The sequence below is a fragment of the Eucalyptus grandis genome, chromosome 8 (genome assembly GCF_016545825.1).
Source record: "Eucalyptus grandis isolate ANBG69807.140 chromosome 8, ASM1654582v1, whole genome shotgun sequence".
Lineage (NCBI taxonomy): Eukaryota > Viridiplantae > Streptophyta > Magnoliopsida > Myrtales > Myrtaceae > Eucalyptus > Eucalyptus grandis.
In genome coordinates this window covers 44,447,622-44,465,140 of record NC_052619.1, presented here as the reverse complement: position 1 = coordinate 44,465,140, position 17,519 = coordinate 44,447,622, and the positions used below count along the sequence as shown (strand labels likewise).

Below are 17,519 nucleotides of genomic sequence, written 5' to 3'. Positions count from 1 at the left end.
GATGATGAGCCTGTTTACAATTTTCTGACTGCTTCTTCAACTTCATCACTTCTGTTATTTGAAGCCATTCGTTTCCCAAATGCTTTTCCGATATACCTGCGTTTGACCAGCACTACTTAGAAAATGCCAAACTAAACTCTTGAAAGTCAGACGAACTGGCTGCACAATAATAGCCTGTCGCTTCTTGGCCTTGCTCTTGAATGCCAATCGCTTTCATGGTGATGCAACGTATGTAATTGTTCTTTCTTCTCACTGTTCTTGATCCAGTCATGGGACACCACAGGACCGTTGTCTTTCAAATTCTTCAACGTTTGGTAAAAGATCAGAACTTGGAACTCAAGTGTTTTCACTAACGAAGGAAAATGGAAATGTTCAGCAGAGATGAAGCAAATAAAAAAACAGAAGTACGGTTGGATATGCGAGCTAAAGACTTTCAATGAATCAAAGAAAGGTATCAAGGGCCTTGTCAATGCGAGCTAAAGGCTTTCAATGATCCCCATGGCTGTTCTGTAGGAGATGCTGGATGGAGTGTGCTGCTTCCATGAGCAAGGCGCTGGAGAGAAGAGACGTTTTTGAGAGAGGTCATTGATTGAAAGTCATTTTTCGCAGGGGTGGCAAACTTTAGTAACTTTTTTACAAGTAGTCTATCTTGTGCTTTCCAATAGAAAATGTCATATTGTGATATTACTCTGATGCTCTTCGACTTAGTAACCCATTTGAATTGGACCAAAACTATGATTGACAACAACACTCACATACATAAACAAGATGAATTTTCCAATAAGTGATTAGAAGGTCCTAGAAGCATAGTACAAACTTTAAATTCTAGAAATTGCAGATCAGAGAGAGATGTGCGAAGGCAAAATGAGAATGTACTATATTTCCTTCTTTTCTAATTTTGTCTAATGCCATACATTGGAACCCATGGTTGTGTACCTGAATCACTTCCTATCGCTTGATTTTCATTTTAAAAACATTTTCTTACGTAAGTTCACAACCTTCTCAGCAGTGCTAAACAAAGCAGATGAGAAGATCATGTTACCCTTTTACATTTAGTTGGTGAAACCATTGAGCGAAGTGCACAAGGCTTGTACTTTAAGCACTATCTCCACTTTCTTCTATATACAATCCTCACACAGCTGAGACAATGTTAACATTCACTAACCTTGTAACATAAACTTTTGCCACCTCCACTGGGCATGAGAATAGGGCAATCTTACTTGGCCACAGAAGCTTTACAAGGCTGATGCTGCAGTGGTTGAAATTCCTTGTTTCCAAATATGATAACATGTGCCAATTCTATGTCATCCAAGGCCTGCATTTCCTCATAACTCAGAGTTCCTTGTTTGGAAGTTGAAATTCAAGAGCAATGTCTTTTATTTGAAACTGATGAACCTTGAGTGACAGTGCTATTTACAATCCTTCAACAGAAATAAGCCTCATCAACACCATAATAGTTTCTGACATGGATTGTCATGGTTTTGACTAAATTGTCATGGAAAATGGAAAATAAACACAAGGAAATCACAAGCCTTCATTTACGCAAAACATTCCTTTCAATGATGCTGGATTGCTAAGTTCCACACTTCGATAAGTTGCTATACTCTCCAAGTATTTGAGAAAAATATGTATTTTGTACATCATCCAAAACAGAAATCAACTTCTTCATTGACCAAAGAATTCCAATATGTCATTTTGGATCTTGAAGATTGTGGAAATAATTGACAAAACTTAGAGTGTCTATTGGACATTTGATTGGATGAGATGCCCCATAAGCAATTTACTAAATGCTTTTATACATGTACATTGTGTAGGTCCTTTGTTGTGTGTAGAATCACAAAAAATTGGAAATGATCAAGGAGAGAATAAATTATAAGAGACACACTGACTTAAGTGGTTTGGCAATAATGTCTATGTCCATGGGAGAAACATTCCATGGATTCTGAAGATCGTCTAGCCTAGAGTTGAGTGCATGTATTGCTCGGGGCACTGCTTTGGTTAGGAATATAGTATGTGGACAAATATATTGTCTTGGTCTTCACTATCAGTAGAAGAATCCACCTCAAGAAAAGTTCGGCCTTTCTCAAGTTGTGGAGAATCTTCTATAACATTGACATCATGTATAACACTGCATTCACTGCCAAAACTCCACAAACTTGGCCAAACATACCATTCAAAACTCCATGAGCTTCTGATTCTGCAGCTTGCAATTCATCCCAGTCCTTAGAGTTCTTGCATGGTTTTAGCAAGTTCTACTAGGGAGTCAACACCGTAAGCCTGCACATTGATAAACTCTCAAACTTTTGTTCCCTTAAGAAAACCAAAAGGAGAAAGAGATGATATTGCAAGTTCCATGGCAAAAAAGAGAGCAAATAAATACAATCTACAATATATAATTTGCACTAAGTTCAGTGAGACATGAAATTAATATTAATGCAAGACACCATAAGTAATCTGAAATGAGTTCACTAGTCAATAGGACCACTCTACCAGACCCACAAATAAATAGGGATGAGATTAACGCTCAATTGAACTAAATTTAACCAGCTCCGGTCCATTCCAATCCAAAGTAGACTATTCTATGGCCATCATTAGAATAGCAACTAACTGCAATGAATCTCTTTATTAGCAATGCACAAAATCAATCAATTTGCAAAACTATCCATGCAACACGAGCAACCACGTCATTCCCTAATGACTAGATATCGCGCAATTTGGCCAGTAAGCAAGAAAAACCACCGCCCAAAGCAACCTGAACACATCAAACTGGAAAAGTGCCGGACATTTTGCTAGTCGGTAAGACTAGTTCACAAAACCTGCTCCGATCTATCCAAACCTAGAGTAAATTATTCCACAGCAGTCATCATCATGGTGGACGAGAAATACCTACACAACCTCTGCAAACGCTGATCAGCATAAATAAAGATGGGCAACAAAGTAACGATTGGAGTTACCATAGAGGGAAACGAGACGGTCCCAAGCACTCGCTGGCGGACTACTTGTCGAAGCCGAACTCGAGAGCCAAGCTCAGCAAACCGAGCTTTCTCCACCTCCTCCGAGCCCCGATACCTCCATGGAATCTCAACTTGCTCGAGTCGATTCGATCGATCGATGTTGCACAATTCCGTTTTCGTGCCTTGAAGTTTGTCGAAGTTTCTATTTTTGCCCCTCTCATAAGTTTTTCTGGCTTCATTCGATGCCCTTGGAAGTTGGATCTGTTTGGTGGGGGCCCTTCCCCTTTTCGCTTTATTTTTTTCTTGGGCTTGAATCATTCTTGAACTTGTTAGATAGGAGTATGGGGAAAGGCTTCTTTGCATACACAGGACTTGCGGCATCGTACTTAAATTATAGATTTATGACAAGTATTTCAGTAGAACGAACTTCCAATAATTTGGTAAAAAAAGGGTTTCAACGCTACTGTACCGTTTGGCAAAAGAAAAAATACTACTTTGTCGCGCTCAAAACTTCTTGATCGTGACCAAAATTCCACAAGTCAAAACTCTCTTTTACAAAATTGGCCCCGTATTCAATGTGGACCACTGGATAAGAAGGGGGGAAGTCAGTCCATCAAATCTGTTAAGTCATAACTTTGCGGACGTTATATGAAAGTGACAAACACAAAATAATCAAATTTATATTTCATTAAAAAAAAGTCATGATGAGTAAGGAAGTTTACCAACATATAGGTCTCAAAACTTACAAAGTGAAAAGGAAGTTACTATCAAATTGAATATTTCACTAAAGTTTTAAAAAAAAAAACAGAGAAGAAGAAATTTACCGTAAGTGAATAAATACTGTTTTTATGGTATATGAAGAATCATAGGTTCCAAAGAATCTACGCCCAACAAAAATTACATCCTCCTAAGAAAAATTACTAAAGGATATTCTACAAATAAATTACTATTAGTAAGGATGATTACATATGCCTAAAGGAAAGTTAAGATCCATTAGGAGAAATTTACTATAAACTTAGGTAGATTACTATTTTTAATAGAATATTACAATTATGGGACCTACAAAAATTACAATGACAAAAAGGAAATTATTGTGTCAAAAAAGTTTTGATAGGATTAAGAGGATTTGTTTCAAGCTTCTCAATTTTCCTCATTTTTGTAGATCCGAGCTTGACGGGACGATACTAGATATATGAAAACTGTCCTCAAATCAAACTGGAACTATGAAAAGCCTTTCAGTTTGTTTAACACCGATGCAAGGTGTTTTTAGAATATCTAGCTTCGGAAGTATATGTTGCTATATGATGAATCATACAACGAAGAGGAATCAAAATAGACGAATTGAAGAAACTAGTGGGGTTAAGAACCCCAGAAACAAGGCGTAAACAACATTTGGCTAAAACAAAGTCGTTACCAACATAATCACCCCAAAATAGATCGAAACATCAATCCTACCAAATACTAAGTATTCATCTGGTTTTGCAATCAGCATCAAATTTACTAGGAAAAGAGCTTACTGAAAAGAGGAGAGATGAGTGGATCAGACAATTTTAATCAGCTTCATTAACTAAATTCAATCATCAGGACATTTTGCATCTGGTGCCCATGTTTTCAGGTTAATACACACGGGCTGTGCATCGGTGAAAGTTTTGTTTTATAATATTGCAGGTTAAGTCATTTGTGACTTGTGCGGAGAGCCTGTGGAGTCCGTGTTGAGGCTGCCGCTGAGTACGTGAGGGTACGGTGCGTGATTGAAATTTGATAAATGCGAGGTAGAATGATTCCTCGAGCTATTCTTTGAAGGCCAAGTTTCTGTCATACCGTTTTCCTGCAAGTTGAAAATGCAAACGTCGTGGCTGCAGAAGTAGCCACGCACGGTCGTGAAGCCAGGCCACGAGTCCAAAAGATCCCGACCGGCAATTTCTCATCTTACTATCTAACCAATTTGGTCAATGTGACTCTACGTGTGTTGACCTCGACTTGCCCAAATCGCCAATGTAATGGTCCACGTTACCCAAACAAAATAAGTTACATGTCAATTTCATCTTTCTAGGAGAGCATATCGCTGAGGTAGCCACGCAGGTAACGAAATGAAAGGTCCTATGTCTGGAAGAATAAATCAAGACTCCATAAGCCAACAAAAGGTTACCGTCCTAACATGATGGCCATGAGAATAAGACGTTAACGAGGCCTAGCAATGTTAGGGAGATCGCCCGAAAATAACGCGATGGGTTTTTCGATCGATTAAATCTAAGTTAGTTCAATCAATGCAGACCATCTAAGAGCACCCTTGAAATTTCTTTGAAAATTAGATGCCTATTTAGAAGCATGGTGATCTAAATTGAATGAAAATGGGAGTTGAAAATCTATGGTGACACGAAAATGGAATCTTATCTAATTGTTAATTAATTCTGTTTTTGGTTAAGCATTACAAGCAATGGAATCAAAATTGCGATATGGGTTTGTAAAATCCAAACTAGACGATTCCATATTCATAGCCATCATCAGGATGGAGACTAAACGCAATGAATCTCCTCAATTAGAAATATGCACAATCAATCAATTTCACTTATTATTCGCACGCACAAGCAATTATGTCATTCCCTGTTGACCAGATATCACACATATTGGGCCAATAATCAAGAGAAACCACCATCCAAAGTAACCTAAGCACATCAAGCTGCACCGGTGGCGGACATTTTGCTCATCAGTAGGACTACTACTTCACTAAACCCACTCCAGTCTATTCAAACCCAGTGCACACTATTCCAAGGCCATCATCGTCGCAGTGGAGTGGACAAGAAATACCTACATAACCTCTGCAAATGCTAATCATCAATAACATTCTACAACAAGGCAACAAATTATGCAAGTCAAATAGATGGAACTCATACACGACTAAAAATGATTTGGACAACAGTAGTATCAAAAAACCTCCCACCATCTGAAACCTTGACTTCGCCAAAATATCTGCATCATCTGTTCCTTGCTTAACTCCATCTATAATAAGAAACAAAGCATGCTAATAGCATTATATGAGCCATCTCCACCAGAAAACTTTCATATGCTAGCAAAGCGCGGCCGTGACTAACAAAATTGATAAAAAAAAATAATGTGGGTCGTACCAGGACCCGGTATACCAGGACTGTTTGAGAACAGCTTCTTCCTGGACTTGCTATTTCAGCCGAAAAACTGTAGGAAGCCTCCCTATGACCGTCTTTTCTCCACCTCCATCTCTCAATTACAGGTATCTAAAAAGAACAGATACAAAATTACATACATAAAGAGGAGATAGGAAGACCCAGAACAACCACATCCAGAGTAAATTTTCAACTTCGACAAGTGCATTCAACTATTTCTCAAACAAAACTACGCGGGAACGCATGAACAATGGAGACCCAGTTTATATATCCAAATTTCAATAACCCTCCATCCCTATCCGCAAGCATTTCAGGACTCACTGCTCGGATAAATTCTAATTCCACGTTTGCCAAGAATCGACCCAACAACCACTTTCGGTGCATTATCCGAACCAACACCAAGCATTCCCACATAACTCAAATGAAACACGATTCATTCACCCAGCATTTCCCAAACTCCTGAAGCCCCCTTTGCTTGTAGAACACGACCTCACTACCTCGCCCTGCTAAGTCCAGACTCTAAACTAAACTGGAGATTCACACATAAGCAGAACAGTAGCGCCACACCAAAAGATCATAAATTTTTCGCGCGAACCCAAGATTGACCCTTACCGTCCGCCGAATGTTGGTGTGAGGATTAGAAAGAGCACACGGAGTCACGCATCAAGCTCACGACAGTAGATCTGAGCCGGCATTGCCGGCGAGATGCCCGGGGAACGGGCAAACGCCGGGATTGCCCGGCGGACTTGACCCCAATTACAGGAGAGAGAGAGAGACTGACTGGTTTTTGAGCATTAAAATCTGAGGAGGAAGAGACATCGATCTTTGCTATTAAAAAAGGATTTTTATTTTTATTTATTTATTTATTTTCTCTATTTGTTTTTTTCAGAGAGTCAGGGTGCCGTGTCCGACCGCCACGTGTCAGTCTTGTGAGTTAAGCCAGTTGAAATTGGAGAAAGAGTTACTATTTCCTTTTTGCGGGTTGGTGTCTTTTTGTTGTCCTGTCAGAAAGGGTAAGGGGATTCTTGCTTCCTAGATCAAATGGGATTAATTTTTCGTTATTATTGTTACTTTGCATACTTGGTAGGTTGCAATTTAGGAGAGAGTATGTTCTTTTGGGCTAAAAAAATTGTTGGCATATCATGTTGTAACTAATAATGTTTTATAGAACGAGTTACACAAAATGGTATTCCAACTTTAAAAAAAAAAAATGAGTCATATAACTTATGTACCTTGTCGTGAAATTTTTTTCAAGAAGATACATTTCAATTCGATAGAGTGACAAAAATAAATTAAGTGACTAGATTGCACATTTGGTAATAAATTAGGAAATGTGATGACTCTCTTCCTTATTTAATCAAAGAAAGTAAACTCGTTAAATGGATGGGTAAAGTCGAAAATAGTTCGACTCAAATTGATTAATTTAACTCATTTTTGACACATTTCAACGCAATACAAATTTAGTGACTTGTAATCAAGCCAATTAATACAAAATCTAACCATATGACTAGAAAACTTTCATGTTTGACCTAATTTAGGAAAATTCATGTTTAAATTAAGATGAGAACGTAAAGTGAGCACAAGATTGGATGAGGGCAAGAGAGGAAAAAGAGAGTCATAGAGGTAAATTGAGTTTAAGTAAGCGGTGAATCCATTTACACATATTATTTTAGTTTTTACCACCCTAAAACCATTTATGACCAATTTTTTGGAATATAGCCAATTTATATAATAGCTCATCACATCAAATATGGATTAAGAAATAAGTCTATGATTCTTTTGACAAGTTTAAAGAATAATTTAAGGATCATATTGAATAAATGATTATCACACGTTGAATAAAAGTTTATGGATTATTAACATCAATTTCTCTTAAACGATCTTTTCTCTTGCTGGGAAAGAAACGGAAAAGACAAATCGTTTGGTTTTAGTGTGCGTCTCCAAAAAAATGAATTACAGTACTCAAAGGCATCAAGCATAATTCATGTATTTCCTTTTTTTACCTATTTTACCTCTTACACGATGCTACAGAATAGTCTTGGGTTGAGGGTCAAATACTGCCATTTTTTTTTGTTTTTGGTCATACAAACACTGCCACTTGACATGCATGAAACGTAGACCCCCTCCGTTGACCAAAAACAAAGCCAATTTCGGTCTTGGTAGTCAAATGTGAGAACAAGACAACGTGCATTTAATCGAAATCGACTTAGGATCGTTAGGTAGCATATCTGCTAAGACCATGTCCCTTTTTTCTGAAATTTGCATGCACATTCCAAATGACTTTGTTGCGGTCCCAATTTTGAAATGGAGTCACCGTACAAACCTTCCTCGATAGTCAATAATACAACTTTTTAGAGGTTCCAATTTTGAAGGTTCTTTAAAATTTCCATACATGCAATGATGATATATGGTCAACAATATGACTATTTGAGTACAATCCCTATAAGATTTGGGATAAAGAATACTTAAATAGATAGAGTATAAGCCAAGAAAATGTACAAATGAAGAATACCCCATGACAGACAGTCTGATTCGAACAAGTGTTTCTTGTGCATCAAAGTCACCATTAACTTGTCTTTTTCCTTTTATTTTGGGGGACTTAAATCACTTTATCCAATTTGATCTCTCTTATGATGTACAACCATGTGCATGTATCACATAGAAACATGTGGCATAGTCCATGGCTCAGAGTCAACCAAAAAACTAGCTTGTGTTATAGCCACTAGGGTCCTCTTTAAAATGATAAGAGGACCATCTCAAATTCCTAAACAAGGACAATCACCTTCCAATCCTTTAATAAATATTAAAGGGTAGAGATAGTCAATTCGTATCGTTTATCTCTGATTGTAACCATACAATTTTCCCATTCATTACAGAATGTTTGATTTAAGTCATTATCATCAAGTATCGCCTATAATATAAGTTTCAATAATAGCAAATCCATCACCACAACTAAACGGTATGCCAATAATTCATTATTTAGTAGGACTGAAGGGCACAAATCAATCACTTTCAGTTACCACACCACTCAAACTTGTAATTTTGATACTTACGTGATCATAGAGTCACTAAGCTTGATGATAATTAACTAGTTGCCACTTCTATAATATAGGAGATTTCAGTCAATTGATATCAGAAATCTATAGGATTATTTGTTTATTGCTCATTTATCTATATCGATCCATGTAACAGCTGTTCTTCCTCTAAAATCCCATGCAATCTGAGCTGCAGTTACTACTCTCTTACAAGCTTCCAAAGTTTATTTGCCCTCACGTGAAGATTTACTACAGTACGGGCTCTCCTCTGTGGTCTTCAGAGGACAATGGGTATAGCCCAAATTTTCTTCTTTTCCTAGGCCGAAGAGAATCCCCCAGTCCAATATATTTCGAAAACAACCCTTTTCAAATGACTCATGACGCACTAACGTTCAGAGGAACAATTTTGTTCTCACTTCCAAAGGCAATAAATGAATTATCTTCTTCTGGGCCAATACTGTCAATTTCCCTCGCCTTGTGCGATGCTGTGCCGTCATCAAAACCGTGCGGATTCCAACTACTCTTCTGAGTGCAAAGCGTTGGCTGCAATTCGCGCACACACGCACACACACATATATATGCAATCATCACCGTGAGTTGTTATGCAAATACAACAAAGAAACAACTGATAAGTGCCCCGTGAGAGCATTATTGGGCAGTTGACACGTCCAAGTCAAAATGAATCTAACGTTGTCCCGGACCCAAGAATAATAAAACCATGTTAAATCCCTTGGTATTGAATTATAGATGCATTGCCATGTGCTCTCTGAAAAACTATTGCATAATGGGGATCTAAGATCCTAGTCCACTAATGACTTGAATAATCCAGTCCACCGATGCAATGCTTGCTGGCCAGAAAGCTGGCAGTGTTCAATAGTTGGATTAACTGATGATCATACCCTAATAAAGGTTTTGAACCAATCAATTGTATCTTAAGATATACTACTTGAAAAATTGAATCTGCAAGTAAACTAACTTTAGATGCAGTCATGATACGCATTCATCACTAATTGAAAACGGGAAAGAAAGACAACATGCGCTTGTATGATTTGATTTCATTGTTAATTTTTGCTGAACTGAAATAAGAAACTTTTTCTTCTGCAATCAATCAAGACTGGAGGATGTGTTCCCATATGCCTCTCTGGTTTATATGTCGACCCGCATTTTGTTCCCCTCACGAAAATAATTAGTTCTAGACAAGAAACATGTCTAACATATGAAAGGAAAAGACAAACATGAGATGACAAGACCATCACAACTGAAGAATTCTGTGTCCATAGTTAAGGACCTTTGCCCCTCCATTACCATGTGGTCTTTCAATAATTGCGGATGATGGAACTAGAAGAACTGTGCGGCTCAAGATCATGCATATGTCGGTACCTCCTTTCGCCCTCAAGAGAGTTGACACCTGAAAGGTTTACCTTTATGAAGAGGCTTTGAGACAATTGTCACAAGTTTTAGGACCATATTTATAGTCTTTCTGATTCAAAGACTCGCCAAGCACACATAAGGTTTGCCGCTGACACTCATCATAAACATTCACAAATTAGAGAGGAAACACCCGTTTATCAAATAGACTTTGCTCCATTTAGGTGTGCCGAATATGAGTTTAGCCCAAAGGGTCCATTATTATGTGAATATGTTGCCAACAGACCCATCTAATGATCCAGCATCCAGACGGGGTAATGCCAGACGAACACTAACAGCAATCAATAGAACAAAGTGGAGAGTGTAAACGCAAAAAAGAAGCATCACTTAGGTGAGATCATCAAATTGAAGTTGAGAACACAAATTGGATTACCTTGAATTCACAATATTGCTGCATTTTCCTAGCTTGAGCCATTGCACTTTTAAAGATTTTGGTTTTACATCCTTGACCACACCTTAACATGCACACAACCTGGCTGAAATCCTTTTTGGCATATAGAGCAATGGACACTGCTGGTAGATTATCTCTTGCTGCCCTCCCTGATTCTTGGTAATAGCTTTCGATTGACTTGGACATTGCGTTGTGGGTGACAAAACGCTGACCACATGCCATAAAATAATAAAAATAATAATAATAATAATAATAATAATAATAATAATAATAATATAATAATAATAATAATAATATATACTTACTGACCCATCAAAGTTAAAATTTGATAAAAAAAATTATAACAGGAAGACAAATTAGATCAGATTCATTTGCCACTTTTACAGTAAAGAAAAGAACTTTATCCTAGTTGAACTTAATTTCAGCACAACGAAGGGCCATGCATGGAAGAAAGAATCTGACTTGATAAAAAAACACATAATTCGCTAGTTGCAATCAATAGCCAAGAATGACAATTTACCAGGCCACTGGACCATGGAACCAGCAAAGTTTACTTCCAAGCACACTAATAAACCAATCGGTGAAACTAAAACTTAAAAAAAAAAAAAAAAAAAATGTAAATTAGTTGAGTATTTGCCAGCATGTCAGCTTGACTCTAAAACTAAAAATAGGCAAAGGCTTAGAGTCCATTTTAACTTACAACATCAGGTTTGTCTATTCTCATTCCAAAAGCAATGGTTGCACATACAACCCGGATTTCTCCAGTATGCCATTTCTTTCAAACAGCTACTCTTTGATGGGCCGCTAATCCAGCATGATGGTACACCGTCTTTATACCGCACTTATCATTCAAGTATTTAGCAATATCAACGCATTCACTCTTTGAGAGGCGATCCACTATGCCACACAAATTAGCAAAATGTTTCTTTAGCAGCTCTTCAAGTTGCTTCAGTGGTTCCATGGTCTTAAATATCACCTCATATTTTAGGTTTGGTCTGTCAAAGCTTGTCTAGAGAACAAGATTATGGGGGATCCTGAGAGCTTTTAGGATATCCTGCAATGGATGTACATTTCAATGAGACCCAAATGATTTCTTCAACATAATTTGGAGGATAATGTGCAAGTTTCGTACCTCACAAACTGGCTGAGTGGCAGTTGCAGTTAAGGCCATCACTGGGACTTATGGAAATTTTTTCTTGAGACATCCTAGTCCCCTATAATCCGGACGAAAATCATGTCCCCATTGACTGCAATAATGACAATCAAGAAAGTAGTGATCGATAAACTTTACTCGTTTACAATCATTCAAATTTTTGAGAAAAGCTCAAAACAGCAATGGTGTTCCTTTCACAAAATCGCACTGGCAGAGCAAGTCCAATAAAGACCTTATAAGAAACACAATCAATGATCACATGCGTAAACTTTTGCCTTATATCTCAAGTTGTTAATACATGGTATAAAAGTTAAGAGAATAAGTAGGGACACAAGAACCAACATAAAAGACCTGACTATTGTGCCAAACATGGACACTTTCAATTACTTCCGAAAGTAATTTCCGTGGAGCTAAATTTAGTTGTCTGCATTGTGCTTACTATGATAAATGATGTGCCGCTGATTTTTCACAAAAGTAGGAACTAGACCATTTCCATAATTAGTTATTTCAATATTGCATTCTGTTATACTAGAACTCCACAGAAGGTCTGGGTTTTAGGGGTTTCAGAAGGTTCAGCGTGACATCGACAATGTAATTAGGCCAGAAACACAGAAGATGTAAAAATGCTAAAGAAAAAAAAAAGAGTTTGAGTCGGCATATATAAAAGTTAACTTGCTTTTTTCTATCTCAAACAAGGACAGTACTTTTGCAGTGGGAACATCATAAATACTTATTCCTTTTAATGTAACTCTAGCTTGATCTTTGCTTCAAATACAAGGATGCCAAAGAGCATACCTCACACCATGTGCCTCATCAACAACAAAACCAGTGAGTTGTGCCGGCAATGCGTGATGGCCGCATATCAAAAAGTTCAAAAGAAACTTTCAGAAAAAGTTACAAGGTATCAGAAGTAGTCCTTTTCTATGCAAGCCTTTCAATATCTTGAGAAATGATGAGTTTCCCACAATCATTTCAGGAGTTACATACAACAGCTTGTGCGATGGTTTATCTTTCCTGAAAAGGCAGGTAAAGCAGTGAAGATTAATGACTTGACAATCCCAACACTCAGCCAAAAAGAAAAAAAAAAGTTTTGGAAGTCCAATGGAAATCTTGTTGCAACATATGGAGCATAGCCCAACATCTTATGGCAGGACAAAGATTGTATAGTATGATATACCTCTCTCGGAAGGCTAAGATGCTAAAATTTTTTTAAGGGAAACATCTTAGGCATGCATCTTTTCAATAACTACATAAAAATGTACCTCTCTTGGAAGGCTAAGATTGTATGGTAGGATATACTTCAGTAGGAACGGAGAGAGAATACTTCAGAGAGAGAGAGAGAGAGAGAGAGAGAGAGAGTTAAACCTTGCCTTAGTTCTTGGAGGACAGCTGCTGCCTGGGCAGAGGTTTGCTGAGAGTTCAAGAAAGTTGATGGTATTCCGTACTTGAGGGTTCGAGTAATTATTTGATCCTGGATGAGAGATAGCAAGGGAGATATAACAACTGTGACACCTGGTTTAAGAGTTGTTGGCAGCTGAAATGAAGGGTAAAAACACCAGAAGAGCAAATGAAAAGGGATGGGGGAATAACTCTTTTGTTCACCTTCAGCTGATCAGAAGGCACTAGTCATCACTATTTGTCTTATAATTACTTCAGCTAGAAACATATATAAACTACTTCAAGACTGAACAGAAAACATTTCAAGATAATTCAACTTAATAAATTCAGGTTAATATCTTCCTTCATGATTCAGTGGACCAGATATTTTGCATGCTTCCAAGATCCATCTTATATGAAAGGACATCCATTTCAAACCAATTATGGAAATGATTACCTTTAGTTGAGATGATGACATAGCACATACCTACATAGGATATATAGACATCTACAATCTGTATTTGGTGCAAGTATTTTGAAAACTTATTCCTCTTTGACTTAATAACCGTTATGAATCGGACCTGAAATATGACTAATGACAACACTTACATGCAAAAACAAGATAAATTTTCCAGTAAGTAATTAGAAGGTCCTAGAAGCATAGCACAAACCTCAAGTTCTAGAAATTACGGAATGGACAGAGATGGGTGAAGGAAGAACAGGAATATCCTGTCTTTCAGCACAAACTTCTCAACAGTTCTAACAAAGCAGATTGCAAGATCATTTTATAGCTTAAATTTCGATAAATAGGTCTACCCATCTAGTATATAATTGGCAGAACCATTCACCAAAGTGCACAGGGCTTGTGCTCTAAACATTGTCTCCATGCATACTTCTACATTCGATCAATACACAAATGAAATAATGTTAACTTTCGCTGACCTGGTAACATAAACTTTTACCACCTCCAGTGGGCATGAGAATGAAGCAATCTTGCTTGGCTACAGAAGCTTTGCAAGCCTGATGCTACATTGGTCGAAATGCCTTGTTTCCAAATATTACAACATTGCCAATTCTACGTCATCCAAGGCTTGCAATTCCTCATAACTCAGAGTTCCTTGTTTGCATGTCGAAATCTGAGAGAGATATCTTTTATTTGAAGCTGATGATATCGAACCATAAGTGACAGTGCTCTTACAGTGCTTCAACACAAATAAGCCTCTTCAGCACCATAAATAGTTTCTGACACGTGGTGATGGAAAATGAAAATTGTGCACCAAGAAATCCCAAGCATCCATTTTGCAAAACACACTTATCAAAGACGTTGGATGCTAAGTTCAACACTGATGTACCACACTCTCAAATTATTTGAGAAATATAGCTATTGTTACATATCCAAAACAAGAATGAACCGTTTTTATTGACCAAACAGTATTGATATATGTCATTTTAGATCTTACAGACTGTGGAAGTAACTGGCAAGTTAGGAGTGTCTAGCATGCATTTGATCGGATGAGAGCCCTCATAAGCAATTTACTAAGTGCTTTTATACAGGTACACTACGTAAGGTTTTTTGCTGAGCAGAATTGCAAGCAAACTGGAAATGATCAAAGAAACACATAATTTTAAGAGCAAAGAACAGTAACACGCTAATTTAAGGGGATGGGCAATTTCATCTACATCAACCGGAGGAGTAGTTTAACAGTGACCCGGAGAGAATTACAATAAGAAATAAATCAATTTCTCACTAACCAAAACCTCAATTGCAAGAGTCAGTCAAAAATGAATGAGACATGTGGAAAGTGTTTCCCAATAGTTTTCTGAGAAGGACTAATCAAATCCAGGTCCATGAATCAAAAACTTAAGCCACAAACTTAACAACTATCAACCAAATTAGTTTTGCGCATGGGAAAAAACATGCCAAGCCACCATGCTTTTCTTTCTTTTTCTTAATCCCTTCAAACTGGTGGGGGCAGAAATGAGTGAGACAACTTCACAGTTTTCAGAAGCATACAATGGATTCTAGAGATCGTCTGGCCAGAAGTTGAGTGGACGAATTGCTCAGGGTACTGCCAAATATAATATATCATCTTCGTCTTCACTTTCAGCAGAGGAATCCACCTCAAGAAATGTTTGACTTTATTTTTTTATGTTTGATTTTATTTTTTTTTAGGTTGTGGAGAATCCTATATAATATTAACATCGTCACAACATTGCATTTACCGTCATTGGGGTATCTTGGCCAAACAAATCAGTCAAAACTCCACAAGCTTCTGATTCTGCAGCTTCCAAATCATCCCAATCCTCAATGTCTTGCATAGTTTCAGCAAGTTCTGCTAGAAAATCATCGCCACAGTGCTCCACAGTGATAAACTCTCGACCTGCGTCACCTTAAGAAAACCAAAAGAAGAGAGATGATTTTGCAAGTTCCTTGACAAAAAGAAGAGATCAAATAAATACAATCTACACAATATGTAACTTGCGGTTGGTTCAGAAATAAATCAGACATTTCGCTAGTCAAGAAGACTACACCGCAAAACCCACAGAGAACTAAGGACAGGACTAACCAGCTCCGGTCCATTTGAATCCAAAAGGTAGACTATTCCATGGCCATTGTCAAAATGACGACCTAACTGCAATAAATCTTCTCATTTAGGAATGCACAATTGATCAATTCACCAATCATCCCCGCAACACAATCAATTACGCCATTCCCTAATCACCAGATACCATGAAATTCGGCGAATAACCGAGAAAAGCAACCTAAACATATCAAACTGGAACAGCACCAGACATTTCGCTCGTCAGCAAGACTACTTCGCTGAACCACTCCGATCTATTCAAACCTAAAGCAGACTACGAGAAGGACCAACGCAACCTCTGCAAACGCTAATCAGCATAAAAAATGGGCGACGAGGTAATGATGATTCGAGGTACCGCAGAGGGAAACGAGATGGTCCAAGCACTTGCTGGCGGACTCCTCGTCGAAGCCGAACTCGAGAGCCAAGCTCAGCAACCGAGCTTCCTCCACCTCCTCCAAGCCCCGATCCTCCATGGAATCTCAACCTCTTCGGAGCGATTCGATCGATCGATCGATGATGCACGAGTCAGGAATGGAATTTCAACCTTCTCGAGAGCGCGCGCGCCCGAAGTGCTCTCGTTCGAAAAACCTTGCCAGCTATGGCGGGACTGCTGGAGAATGGGAGAGATTGGAGCCGATTCCGTTTTCGCGCCTGAAGTTTATCGAAATTCTATTTTTTGCCCCCCTCAAAACTCAATAGAGCTATGGCTCTTTTTTACGTTAATCTTTTATTGGGCTTGGGAATCATTCTTGAACTTGGCAGATAGGAATATGGGAAAAGGCTTCTTTGCATACATAAGACCACGAGAAGTTTTCTCAATTTTTTTTTATCTGTTGCTGTGTATCAGCAAAAGGAAAAATTGATAAAGTAATACTTATCTTAATTTACATTTTTACATTTTACCTTTATATATATTTCGAAAGAACAAACTTCAAATAATTTGGAAAAATAAGTTTCCAACACAACTTTACTGTTTGGCGAAAAAGAAAATTACTATTATGTTGTGGCCGAAACGTCATGATCACAATGGAAATTCCATAAGTCGAAGCTCTCCTTTTATTAGACCAGTCCCGCATTCAACGTGGACAGCTAGATAAGAAGGGGAAAAATTGGTCCTTTAAATCTGTTTTGCAAAACTGACTTTTGGTCATAATTTGAATTCGCAGACGTTAAAGATAAGTTACGAATACAAAGGTGATCAAACTTTCATTTGATTAAAAAAAATTAAGATGAGTAAGAAAAATGACCAACGTATAAGTCTCAAAACATTACAAAATGTAAAAGAAAGTTACTAAATTCAGATATTTCATTAAACATACAAAAAAGAAATTTACCATTAACTGAATAAATTACTATTTTTATGAAATATTACAAGGCACAGTTGCCAAAGATTTATGCCCTCCAAACAAAAATTACATCCTCCATAAGAAAAATTACAAAACGATATTTTAGAGATAAA

The 17,519-nt window shown here is 37.7% G+C and overlaps 1 long non-coding RNA gene and 1 pseudogene across 3 annotated transcripts; both read right to left on the bottom strand.

Annotated features, from left to right (window-relative positions):
- Positions 1-5,493: 5,493 nt before the first annotated feature.
- On the bottom strand, positions 5,494-6,880 carry LOC108957513. 3 transcript variants are annotated; one of them, XR_005545658.1, is made up of 4 exons: positions 6,707-6,880; positions 6,080-6,205; positions 5,849-5,954; positions 5,494-5,773 (listed from the first exon to the last, which is right to left on the bottom strand). It is a non-coding gene; the product is annotated as an uncharacterized LOC108957513 (long non-coding RNA). The 3 variants fall into 3 exon arrangements; XR_005545656.1 differs by having other exon boundaries at positions 5,494-5,954; XR_005545657.1 differs by having other exon boundaries at positions 5,494-5,954; positions 6,095-6,205.
- Positions 6,881-10,352: 3,472 nt separating this feature from the next.
- Positions 10,353-16,533, bottom strand: LOC104432489 (annotated as a pseudogene).
- Between the last annotated feature and the right edge of the window lie 986 nt (positions 16,534-17,519).